This window comes from Cupressus sempervirens, chromosome 1, assembly GCF_028749045.1.
Source record: "Cupressus sempervirens isolate cs-2001-9-10 chromosome 1, ASM2874904v1, whole genome shotgun sequence".
In the NCBI taxonomy this organism is placed as follows: domain Eukaryota; kingdom Viridiplantae; phylum Streptophyta; class Pinopsida; order Cupressales; family Cupressaceae; genus Cupressus; species Cupressus sempervirens.
Genome location: NC_143118.1, coordinates 97,917,979 through 97,930,405, shown reverse-complemented (window position 1 = coordinate 97,930,405; position 12,427 = coordinate 97,917,979).

Genomic DNA, 12,427 nt, shown 5'->3' with positions numbered 1-12,427 from the left:
TTGAGCATACAGATGTATTTTTTCGATCCGAAATTTTTTCCAAAAAGCTGTTCCAAGACGAAGATGATGGTATAGGTTTTTTTGGTTTTTGGTGTAGTTTGGTTGCCTGTTTTGGCAGTCAAAGCCAAATGTTCTATTTTGCCTTCTGGGAGCCATATCTCGCTCATCCAGACTCTTTTTTGGGCTCGCTTTATATCATTGGAAAGCTGGTTCTGTGAGTTATTCAGTTGCAGGGGTATTTTATCCAGATTCTACTCCAAGTTCTTTCTTCTTCGAGTTTTGCACTTTCACACTCTGGCGGATTACTTGGATTCTACAGGTCTTGTTCTTTTGGCTCACTCTTCTTTCTAACTTCTGAGCATTGTATTATTCTCTTCTGTTGCATTCTTTTTTCTGTAAATACACTAAGATAAAGTGACTACTTTTGCATATTTGGGATCTTGTACACCTTGTGTTTGTTTGTACTCGCCCTCAGTTATAAAGTGCCATGGGGGGTCATGATGTTTTTCCATTTTGTGCTCATCCACCTTTGTCAAGTGAGCATTCCTTCCACGACATTAGCTCATGCAGTGTGTCGGTGACACTGCCCTTTATCCTGTGCTTGTACTTCTATTGCACTGTTGGTGTTCCTTATTCTTATTCTTGCAGATATTTTTGGCATTGCATTTCAGTGTTTTTGTCACCCCTTTCCCTATTCAACATTATGGGGGGGGGGGGGGGGGGGGGGGTTTCACCTGTTGGCTCTATTGCTTCCTTGGTTCGATTGAGTGATCTACGTATTCAATTTTTGTTCCTATGTACTAGGTGGATGCAGTGGCTAGGCACCTATGCATTTCGGTGAGATGGTTCACCTACTATATAGACACTCATTCATTCCTACTTTTGGAGGTCACCTCTTCAATTGATCAGCTCTTCAGACTTTGTCTTCTCTACCTGGCCATGCTCTATTTCAGTGGGGGTTCCAACAGTTTCTTCTAACAGTGTTTGCAACTTCATGCTTCAAAGATGCTTCATGCTCTTTCTTGTTCCTTTCTTTGGGACATTTCTTAGATTGGAGGCTTTGTTTCCTTCATCTAGTTCATTTCCTTGTATTGGGTACCTAATCAGGCCTTGTTGCCGGGACCCATTTTTTTCTACTTTCATAGCTTTGCTAGGTTAGCTTCCTCTCGAGCTTCGCTTAAGGGGGGGTGTTAGAGTAATTATTTTGTTTCACTTATTAATTAGATCATCTTGATTTAATTAATTAGTGGTTTATTACTCTACTTCTTAAGCTTGCTTTTAGGTGCATATAATTAATATTTTATATTAATTATAATGTGCAAACTTAGTTCGAGTTTCGTGATTCCTTTTATAAGGATTCACCTCTTTGTATTTTTTAATTCACTTATTGGATCATAATAGAATTTTCTCTTTGCATGTCCATAAGATGTCTCTGGCTTTTTGGCCTCCATAATTTTTCCTTGGTTCTGTTCTTTGCTTCATCCATGTGACAGGGTTATGCATGCAGGTGTTCTTGGGAGATTAGTTTTTCACCTAATCTAACACTCTGAACATGGCTGAACTAGGGTGTATTATATATCAAAATTTATGGAAACATTGATCCAGATCCAATGGTGAGGTTTTTTTTTTACCTAGGAGGTCATTTCTACAAGCTTCTCCCTAAAACCCTCATTTAAATGAAACATCCAAAAAATCCTTTTGACCAATAATTTCACATGCCCAAAATCTCCAAAAATCACATCATAGTAGCAAACTCAAAACCCTTAGATCTACAATAAACAACTCATATAGCTTGCCCTTTCTATTATCCTATGATGCATCCCATGGATTCAATCTAGGGTTACAATATTAAAACCATAGCTCTGATACCACTTGTAAGGAAACTTGCAAGAAATAATATAATCATTTACACATAACCCATAATAGATCTAAAAATAAATATATAATTAAAATTGACATGCAAGAGAATACACAACATACCCACAAAAATTGTGACACAAGATATACCCTGGAAAACCCTCATTGAGGGAAAAAACCCACCCTTTAAAAGCATCCATCACTATGTATTATTCAGCAAAAACATCATTGCAATACAACCATAGAAGCCTTCAAAGCCATAGCCACAACCAAGAAATCCATGTCATGTCATGTTTCCAACCTTCACAAATGCTCCCTTGGCTAACCCGTCAAGCCTTGTCCAGCTCAAATCTTTGTCTTTTTCTTCTTCTCCTTGTCTCTACAACTACACTTGTGGCTGTTTATATAGGAGAAAGTCTCACAAAATCATCAAGTGGTATTACATAAACAATGTGCTAAAATCATGTGCTACCTAACCCATTGACCTTACATTTAATATTTAAAATTTAATTCTTTTTCCTCAATATTAAATAATTACATGAAATATTATCACAATGTTACAATACAACTCACCAAGTATATCCCATGGGAATCTTTACATGTTGTACATCCATCTAGGTGCAACATTACATAATAAAATAAAATAATAAAATATAAGAATACTATGGAATGTGTGCAACACCTATTATCTTAACACATTTTTCACCTAGAAGCAAGGATTCGCTAAGAAAGGCCTCAAGCTCATCAATGTAGGTACCGAACAATGTGGGCTAGAGAGGGAAGCCCTACTTCACCACAATGATGCTCTAGATAGGGTCGAAGAGGCCCTTGGTGGTCCTAAGTCTACTGACCACAGTCTTTTATAACCTCATGTCAATTGTCAATAAGATCTTAGAAATACCAATATCTCTAAGTCTTTGAAATAGGACCACTCTTGGGATGAAATCAAAAGCCTTAAAAAAATCCACAAAGCAATAGTAGACTTTCTTCGATTGGTGTTAGGCCTCCTTGATAATATCCCATAGCATCAAGATATGATCCATGGTCTGGTAGTCTTCCTTGAGGCCTGCTTGGCCCTTTTACCTACAATTTCTCCTGTCAAGCTCATTGGATAAAATAATATTCAATGTTATGGCATAAGTTTGGAGAATGCGTGCCCAATTATAGTGGTCCTATAGTTTTTGGGATTGGAAGCCAACCTAGACTTATGGATTGGGTGAATAATGTGTCTCGACCATGAGTCTAGAAAACCAAAATAAACCACTCTATTAAAGATGACAAGAAGCATTACAATTACAATTTTAGATGACTATGGATATTATGAAGATGACTAATTGAATCAATGTTAGTGTTTTTAAATTAATCAAGCTAATTATGAAAAAGATCTTTAAGTATGGCTTGAAAAACAACTTTATTAAAATTTATTAGATGACACATGTTGGTTGAGAGATTTTAAAAATGAATAAATTTTATGATAATGCATTCTAATACTTTTCTTGAAGTTTCAGTAAATTCAATTAAGCTCTTTATGTCTAAACTTTTTAATTAAAGGTGTAATAAAATTATGTGCAAGTTTTAATAATAATGTATTAGAAAAAGTCTTGGAAGAGAGAACTCTATTGTAAGATTCCTCCTTGTATGTACTTATTTAAAAATTAATTTATCTCTTAAATTGTTTATAGGAGATTCGAATGGATATATGAGCATGATAAGATAGAGGTATGGGGAAATGTTGTTGTTCTTGCTAGAAACCATGTAGAGGACATCATGATAAATTTTGGCTATCTTATGTATAATGATTATGATGATGGATATGAATTAACATTTTATGGTTTAAGTGTCCTAATGGAAATTGAGATCAGTTGATACATTTTGGTTTTGATACTTCGTGATTCAAGACTTACTACATTGCTCAACTATTTAAACATTGATTGTACTAACATTGACATGAGATGTTTCACCTTATGATGATGACGATGTTTACAATGTTTTATATATATATATATATATATATATATATGCATTACAATTATTATTTTAGTATTTTAATTTGAACTAATTAATATATTATGATGATTCAATTACGAGATTAGCGATGATTAAATATGTGTGCAGAAATGAAAAAGGTTAATTAAATGAAAGTTTAATTATTTTGATCAATGTGATTATGAAAATTTAGTTTAAATATATGAATGTCATATTATCAAACTACTGATATTTGAGTTGAGTGTGCAGGATAATTAACCATGGAATTAATCAAAGAATCAGTAATTGACCCTATGTGCAAACTGTAAGACTAAGGTTGAATCCAATTAAAGTGATTTGAACCTCGTTGTCAAGTGTTTAATTTGTATCGTAATCTAAATGTGTGTATCATTTTGTATTTTGGTACATGTCAAATGTTATGTAAAAGTAACTCTTATGTGTTTGAAATCTTTTAGAATAACCGAGAGGTGGGGGGTGAATCAATTACTCAAGGTCTAGATGTACAAATAAAGCTTTTCCCACAATTCAGTGAACCCATAAAACATTCATACTCATGCATGCATTCATTGTGTATCAATTAAAACTTATATGTTACTATTAAATCAACTTGCAAAAATGTAAAGCATGAAATATAACACATCCATCAGCATATTTGACACAATGATTTAATGTAGAAACCCAATTTGGGAAAAATCACTATTAACATGCTACTCTTTTTTCAGTCTTCTAAAGTGATGCCCTGTAAAAGGCTAACCCTATTAAAATTTATAATGCACACTATTACATGTGACCCGGTTAAGGGATTTCAATCACCCTATTAAAAGTGAGCCATGTTAGAAGACATTAGGCCATTCACTTTGAATGCCACCCTATTAAAGGATTTTTAAATGACTATTAACTCAACCTTACTCCAAAGGATTTACCCTAGATTGATACAATTGTTAGAAAGTAATAATAGAGCTTTGATCTGATATAACTTACAACTTCACTTGTAGATTATAGATCTCTATTCAGTCCTCAATTCTACTTGGCTTCCATTCTTTGTAGCTCTGACAGATTGTTCACCTTTCAAGCATTCATCTTCTTAAGCCTCCTTTCTTAGTACACCATTACAGACACTTCTCTCAGGTCACTTGATAAAGAAAAACCCCTTTCTCCTCCTCCTTCTTAGGTTCTTGCACCAAAATCTCTAACTCTTTTTCTTCATGACCAGACATTCCTATATATAGGAAATCAAAACATTTTCCCACTCATTATCCATCGACTAAATTAGGGTTTTTGGATGGATTAGGTAGGATACAATGTATCTACCCCATATCTTGTCTTCTCTAAAAACTTCTCTTGGAATCCATTTGAATTCACCTCCAAAATAGTTTACATAAGATTCTTTGCCACCAACTCATCAATCTTATCTTCCTCCTAGTTCACAAGTTCCAAGAAAAAAATTTGTCAGCTTTTATTTGGTGAATCTTCAATCTTTTTCATAATGTAGTAACTTGGTATTATCAATCTTTTGATGCTCAACACATACTATGTCACTTGACATCAACTGGATTTTACTAGTGCTCAACATCAACTAAAATTTACTCAGCATCCATTGTCTTGCTCGACATCTACTAGAATTCACTTTCACTTGGCTTCAAATGACTTTTCGCTCAGCTTGAACTAACTTTGCTTGACACCTACTATTAACTTAGTCAAGCTTGGCAGATGAACATTGTTTGACTTATTCTTTTAAACTTTCTAAGTGTAGCCAACCATTTTGTAACCTTAAGTAGATCATCAAAACATCATGTTATCATTGTCTTAACTAATCCTTGTACTACATTACAAAATCATAACTCAACCTTTCCTCTAAGTACTTATGTTACATCTTATTAATCAAATCCTCCTCATCAATCAACTAAGTGATAGTACTTGAAACATATAAGCAATTGTCTTACTAGTAAATAGTAGGTTTGACATGAGTTACAAAAAAATGATTGAAACACATAATAATCTCCCTTATAAAAATCTTTCTAATCAATGACCTTTTATATCAGATTCCAACAATCTCCCTCTTTGGCATTGATGACAAACCAAACTGATCAACTAAATCAATAAAATGATGAACATCTTGTTCAACTAAATTAACTAGGTTAAAATAGTAAGAAAATACCAAAGAGAAAACTTGTATTAAAATTTCTCCCTCTATCAATAGCTTCCATCTTCTAGTTAGGTTACAAAATATAACTCCCTCTTATGCCTCTCTTTCGTGCTGACTTGATCAGTAGAATATGTCCATCTGATAATGATCCTTCTAATTCTTTGATCAATGTCTCAACCTTTGTTTTGATCCTTTCTCTGATTGCTTTCTCCCTCTTTGATCAATTTCTTCTATTTCTCTCTCTTTCTTTCTTGATCTTCTAATCATGTACTTTTTCCATTATTCCTCTTGCATCTTGATCAGTTTAATGTAATTTCTCCCTCTTTGACAACAATGCAAAAGACATATACCAAACACTTGACATCTTTAATATATGCAGATATAGGCTTTTGTAGCTTCTTCAATTTCGCCCTTTATCACCTTGCTTATGACTACTTTGTAGTTCTAGTTCTTGTGATTACTTTAGGTAGTTCCTAAAGTAAGATCCACTGTATCAAATTGTATTATATGAATATCAGCTTGTTTGATGTAGGGCACTCCCTCTATCTTTTATATAGCTTTTGATAGGGGTATCACCCCTAGTTTACCTCTTAGATACTCATAAGCATCCTTGGGTAATTCTTTTACGAAGATATCAGCAATTTGCTCCTTTGTGTTAATATATTCCATCTTTATCTTTTTATCTTGAACCAATTCCTTACATAATGATACTTGATTGCAATGCGCTTTTTCTTTGTATGCATCAATAGATTATTTGATATATTGATAACACTTGTATTATCACAATAAAGCATCATTGGTTCTATGATTTCTTCCTTCATTTCCTTAAGTAGCTATTTCATCCATACAATGTTTGTGTAGTTGATAGTAGTAGCAACATATTATACTTTAGTAGTAGATTGGGAAGCACAACTCTACTTCCTACTAGTCCATGTAAGTAGTCTTTTGCCTAGGAAGAATGCTTCTCCACTGGTACTCTTTCTATCATCAATGTTTCCAGCCTAGTCAACATCAGTGTAGGCTCTCAGTTCAAACTTTTTATTCTTCTTATAGTGTAAACCAAACTCTTCTGTTCCTTTCAAGTATCTCATGATTCTCTTCATAGCCATCAAGTGATTCTCTCTGGGATTAGTAAAGAATCTTGGAACTATCCCCACAGCTAATGCAATATCAGATCTGCTATGTACTATATATTGTAATTTTCCAATCATGGAGCTATACAATGTTTGATTCACCTTAGCTAAATCATCATTCTTTGATAGCTTAAGTCCTATCACCATAGGTGTACTTACTAGTTTGGAATCTTCTAATCCAAATGCCTTCAATATCTCTTTGACGTATTTTGACTAAGTGATATATATATCATACTTCATCTGGTATACTTGCAATCCCACAAAGAATTTGATCTCATCCAAACATGGACATTCCAAATTCTTGCTTCATCTAATTTGCAAAGTTCTTGCACAAAGCATCTTGTTCTCCAAATATGATATCATCAACAAATATTTTAGATAACAGTATACCTTTTTTCTTGTCTATCTTCATGTAAAAATTTCTATTATCATCAGTCCTTTCGAATCTAATCTTCACAAGATAAGTGTGAAGTCTTTCATACCATACTCTTGGTTCTTGCTTCAATCCATATAGGGCTTTGTGTAGTCTAAATACCATGTTCCTATTTTTTTATGAACAAATCCTTTTGGCTATTCTATGTATACTTCTTTTTCTAATATGCCATTCAGAAATGCAGATTTAACATCCATCTGATAGAATTTGAAACCTTTGTATGCAGCATAAGAAAACAAAATTCTCACTCCTTCCATTCTTGCAATAGGGGAAAATTTTTCACCATAGTCAATTCTTTCTTCCTATGCATATCTTTTGCAAACTAGTCTTTCTTTTTTTCTTATCACTTCACCATTCTCATCTAGCTTGTTTCTGAATACCCATTTGATGCCAATCACATTCTCTTCTTCTAGTCTAGGAACTAGACTCCATGTTTTGTTCTTGTCTATTTGTTGAATTTCTTCTTCCATAGCCTTGTACTAGTCATCATCTTCTAATGCATCTTTTACTATATTAGGTTCCCCCATGCTTAACAAACATGATTCACTTCTCAGCCTATTTCTTGTCATTGGCCTTGCATCTTTGTCTCCAATGATTTGATTTGCAGGATGATGTCGTTTGACATATTTGGACAATCTTGGTTTAGTTCACTGTGTACATCTTTGTTAGTTATTTCAGCATCTCTTTCATGTATACTAATCTTAGAATTAGAATGTGCATTTTCTTCATTCTACAACTCGACATCTGAATGTAGCTTGGTTCCTGAATGCAACTTGACATTCACAGGTTGTGACTCGACAGTTACTGAGACTTGCTGTTAGTTTGCAACTTGATTTGTAGCATCTTCTTCAGTAAGAATTCCTTCATAGAAGTATACAAATGATTTGTATTCTTTTGATTCTTTTGTAGGTTTAGCCTCATGTGCTTCTATAAATTCATCAAAACTCACATTTACACTTTTCACAATTTTTTTAGTGTTAGTATTTAAACACATGAAAGCTACACTTCTTGTGGAATAACCAAGGAATATACCTCCTTCACTTTTTTCATCAAACATTTCATTCTAACATCTTTGAGAATATAACATTTTCTTCCAAATACCTTAAAGTATTTTACATTAGGTGGATATCCATACCATAATTCAAAAGGTGTTGAATGAGCACCTTTCTTGACTTGCACATGGTTCAAGTTATATACAATAGTACTTACAACTTCTCTTCAATATTTCAAAGAAAAATCCTTCTCCATCATGAGTGTTCTGGCATAGTCCATTATAGACTTGTTTCTTCTTTTAGAAATTCCATTTTGTGGAGGGATTCTAGGTGCAAATATCTATCTTTTGATTCCTCTATCATTATAGAACATCTCAAACTCATTTGAAGTGAATTCTCCTCTATCTGATCTCAAGCATATCAAACTTTTACCTATTTCTTTTTCAACTCTTGCCAAGTACCACTTAAACATTTAAAAAGCATTAGATTTTTTTTTTAGAAACATGATTTTCATCATCCTAGAGTAATCATTAACAAATAGCATTATTTATTTATCTCTTCTATAGCTTTGCACTTTAATAGGTCCACACAAGTCAATACAAACAATCTCTAGTATTTCTTTAGAGGTATAAGCCTTACTCTTAAAGCTTGACTTTTTCATTTTGCCTAGCTAACATTGTTTGCATACTATATTATCAGGTTTCTTCAACTTAGGCAAATCTCTAACTCTTTTCATGTTACTAATACTAACCAAGTTATCAAAATTAACATGACATGATCTCTTGTGCCAAAGTCATATATCATCAAATTTTGCAATAAGACACATTGCATCCTCTATATCTAGATAGAACATATTACTTTTAGTTTGATCACCTTTACCAATTAGGTTCCCATTTGTGTCATATAACTTGACGATTTTATTTTCAAACTCAACTTTGCATCCCAAATTATTTAATTGTGACACACTTAACAAGTTATAATTCAATCCTTCAACATAGTAAGCATTGTCACATAAGATCTTGTCTATGAGTTTGATAGAGCCTTTTCCTTTTATCAAACATGGTGCATCATTACCAAAATTTACACTATTTCTATCATAACAAGTTAAGGTAACGAACTTACTTTTGTCTCCAGTCATGTGATGTGGGCATCCACTATCAATGATCCATTTATCATTCTTGTTCATAGAAATCACAAATGTTCATTGAATTCATCCTTCATTGCAACATATACCACTTCATCATCATGTTCATCAGAAATGTAGCATGACTTCTTGCCTTTGTCTCTATAGTCTTTGCGATCATCTTCTATTCTATTTTTGTGCTTGTTTCCTTCTCTGTACATCTTGCAACAATATGACCAACTTCATTGCATTTGAAACAAATGATGGGTAACTTACCTTTGAACTTGCCTTTTCCTTTGTTAAATCTTCTTGCCAGTAGTGCTTCCAATTGTTCAATGTATTCCTCATCTGTGTTGCTATCACTAGATGCATATTTTATCTTTCTTTTCTTCTTCTTTTGCTTTACATTCTCAGAATCCTTCAATAAAATTTTTGCTTTGAAAGTTGATTCAATACTCTCTGGTTTGTAATTGTCAAAATTAGATGGCTCAAAAGTAGTGAGTCTACCTACCAGTCCTTCAAGGGTTAGATCATTTCTTGGCATACATATTAACTCTTGGATTATAGAAACTCTAATAGCATAAATAGGTAGTAATGTCCCCAAGACTTTACTTAGCACAATATCATCTTTTTTACTAGTAGCACCTTTTATTGCACTAACAACTTCTTTTATCCTAGCAACATATTGAGCAATATTCTCACCTTCTTCCATTCTCATGTCATCAAACTTACCTCTGAGGCTCTTAGATTTGGCTCTTTGAACATTTTTGTCTCCTCCATAGATGGTGGCCAAGGCATCCCACATATTTTTTGCACTATCACATCCTTTGATATCATCAAATTTGGCATAGCTTAGGGCAGGGGCAATCTCCAAAATTGTCTAGTTGTGATTTTTTCTTTTTCTTCATATCTTCAGTAGTTAGGGCTCCTACTGGATCAACATGCTCCATTGAAATGGAAGATTGTGCATGATCTCCAAGTCCTCCAAGGTGCAGCTTCATCAAACTTTTTCATGTAGTAAAGTTCTCTTTATTGAGCTTGGGTACTTCTCTTTTTGACATCTTGATCTTTGTGCTTCTAGTACCTTAAAACTAGTCCTCTTAAGAAGATGGCTCTGATACCAATTGTTCAAAATATTTTAGACTAATTGAGTTTGGGTGGGGGGTGAATTAGTTATTCAAGGTCCAAATGTACAAATAAAACATATCTCACAATTCAATGAACCCATAAAACATTCATACTCATGCATGCATTCATTGTGTATCAACTAAAATTTATATGTTACTATCAAATCAACTTGCAGAAATGTAAAGCATGAAACATAACACATCCATTAGCATATTTGGCACAATGATTTAATGTGGAAACCCAATTTGAAAAAAACCACCAATAACATGCTACTCCTTTTTCACTCTTCTAAAGTGATGCTCTGTGAAAATCCAACCCTCTTAAAGGTTACAATGCACACTATTAAATGTGAACCATTAAAGGATTTCAAACACCCTATTAAAAGTGAGCCTTGTTAGAGGACTTTAGGCCATTCACTTGGAATGCCACCCCATTAAAGAATTTTCCAATGACTGTTAAGTCAACCTCACTCTAAAAGATTTACCCTAGACTAATACAACTGTTAGAAAGTAATAACAGAGCTTTGATTTGATACAAATTACAAGTTCACTTGCGAATTACAAATCTTTGTTTAGGCCTCAATTCTACTTGGCTTCCATTCTTTGCAGCTCTAATAGCTTGTTTACCTTTCAAGCATTCATCTTCTTAAGCCTCCTTGCTTAATATGCCATTGCTGACACTTCTCTTGGGTCACTTGATGAAGCAAAACCCCTTTCTCCTCCTCCTTAGGTTCTTGCACCAAACTCTCCAACTCTTTTGTTTCATGACTAGACATTCCTATATACAGGCAATTAAAACATTTTCCCACTCATTATCCATCGACTAAACTAGAATTTTTGGATGGATTAGGTAGGATACAATGTATCGACCCCATATCTTGTATCCTATAGAAAATTCTCCTAGAATACATTTGAATTTGTCTCCAAAATGGTTTACATAAGATTATGTGCCACCAACTCATTAATCTTATCTTCCTCCTAGTTCACAAGTTCTAAGAAAACAAACTTGTTAGCTTTTATTTGAGAAATCTTCGATCTTTCTCATAATGGAGCAGCTCAACATTATCAATCTTCTGATACTCAACACATACTGTGTCACACAACATCAACTATAAAATCACTTAGCATCAACTAGATTTTACTGGTGCTCGACATCAATTAAAATTTACTCGGCATCTAATATCTTGCTCGACATCCACTAGGATTTTCTTTCACTCAGCTTCAACTGACTTTTCACTTGGCTTTAAATAACTTTGCTCGACACCTACTATCAACTCAGTCAAGCTTGGCAGATGAACTTTTTTAAACTTTTCTTCTAAAATTTCTAACTGTAGCCAGCCATTTCGTAACCTTAAGTAGATCATCAATACATCATGTTATCACTGCCTTAACTAATCATTGTACTTCATTACATAATCATAGCTTAGCCTTTCCTCTAGGTACTTTTGTTACATCTTGTTGATTAAATCCTCCTCATCAATCAACTAAGTGATAATACTTGAAACATATAAGCAATTGTCTTATTAGCAAATAGTAGGTTTGACATCAGTGACAAAATAATGATTGAAACACATAATAATCTCCCGTATAACAATCTTTCTAATCAATGATCTTTTCAATCAGATCCCAA